Source organism: Colobus angolensis, unplaced genomic scaffold, assembly GCF_000951035.1.
Source record: "Colobus angolensis palliatus isolate OR3802 unplaced genomic scaffold, Cang.pa_1.0 Scaffold19, whole genome shotgun sequence".
Lineage (NCBI taxonomy): Eukaryota > Metazoa > Chordata > Mammalia > Primates > Cercopithecidae > Colobus > Colobus angolensis.
In genome coordinates, this window is record NW_012115043.1 from 5,399,100 (window position 1) to 5,400,848 (window position 1,749).

Below are 1,749 nucleotides of genomic sequence, written 5' to 3' on the forward strand. Positions count from 1 at the left end.
AAGGCAAAGGGCAAGATGGAGAAAAGACTGAACCACACTGTTGAACACCTGTCAACCCTTCACCAAAGCCCACTCTGACTTCAGGCGTTTGACTACTTGGCCAATATATTCCACTTATTGTTTTAGTCCATTTGACTCTAATTTTCTGTTGCTTGCACTGAAAATACAAGTGATACCTTCCCCTTCTTTCCTCAAATAGCATTAACATTTTGGTATATAGTCTTTCAGACTCTTTAACATGCAGAATCTTTAATATACAATATATGAAGATGTATATTTAATTTTTACGTAAGTGAAATATGCACTATTGAGCAATCTCATTTTTCCTCTGAATCTTTCAATAGTAAGAAATATAGATCAAGTTTAAACTCTTATATACCTCTGTTATATGGATGAACCAAAGTTTATTTAACCAACCTATTATTGATAAACATTTAGGATCTTCTCAATGTTTTGATACTATAAACATGTTGTAGTGAGCATTCTTCTAAACATTTCCTTTGAATACACTTCTAGAAGAAATGCCTTCCTGATGGTGGTACCAATTTTTATTCCTAGTAATGCTTGAGAGTTCCTGATTATCTTTTTTTTTTTTTTTTTTTGGGGGGGGGGGGGGGGTTTTTTTGGGTGGAGTGCAGTGGCTTGATCTTGGCTCACTGCAACCTCCGCCTCCTGGGTTCAAACAATTCTCCTGTCTCAGCCTCCTGAGTAACTGGGATTACAGGTAGGTGTCATCACACCCAGCTAATTTTTGTATTGTTAGTAGAGACAAGGTTTCACCATGTTGGCCAGGCTGGTCTCTAACTCCTGACCTCCAGTGAGCCACCGCACCCGGCCACTGATTCTCTATATTCTTTAAAATATGGAATATTATCCTGTCCATCAATTTCACCTTTGCTAATGTATAAAAATTACATCTTTTATTATAATTAGCAGTTTTCTTTTGCAAGTGAAGTTGAGAAGTTTTAAATGTTTAATGGCCATTTCCTTTGTGTGTATGTGAATTGCCTGTTCAATCCTTTGTTTGTCTACCAGGGTATTTATTGTTTGCCTATTGAGTCATAAAAGCTCTTTATAGAATTAAAGATATTAAATCCTAGTCAATCATACATGTTGCAAATATTTTCTTCAGTTCATTCTTTGCATTTTAACTTTTTTTTTTTTTTCCCGGAGATGGAGTTTCACTTTTGTTGCCCAGGCTGGAGTGCAATGGGGCGATCTCAGCTCACCACAACTTCAGCCTCCCAGGTTCAAGCGATTCTCCTGCCTCAGCTTCCCGAGGAGCTGGGATTACAGGCACGCGCCACCACGCCCAGCTAATTTTGTATTTTTAGTAGAGACAGGGTTTCTGCATGTTGGTCAGGCTGGCCTCAAACTCCCACCCTGATGTGATTCACCTGCCTCGGCCTCCCAAAGTGCTGGGATTACAGGCGTGAGCCACCGTGCCTGGCTGTATTTTAACTTTTTAAATGGAATCTTTTCCATATATAAGTTTTATTTATTTTAGCATTAGTTTTTCTTATATGAATATCCAATTGCCCCAACATCATTTATTGAATAATCCATCCCATTGTTTTTTGTTTTGTTTTGTTTTTGAGATGGAGTCTCCCTCCGTCGCCCAGGCTGGAGTGTGGCGGTGCGATCTCAGCTCACTGCAACCTCTGCTGCCCAGGTTCAAGCTATTCTCCCACCTCAGCTTCCCAAGTAGCTGGGATCACAGGTGTATACCACCACATCCAGCTGATTTTT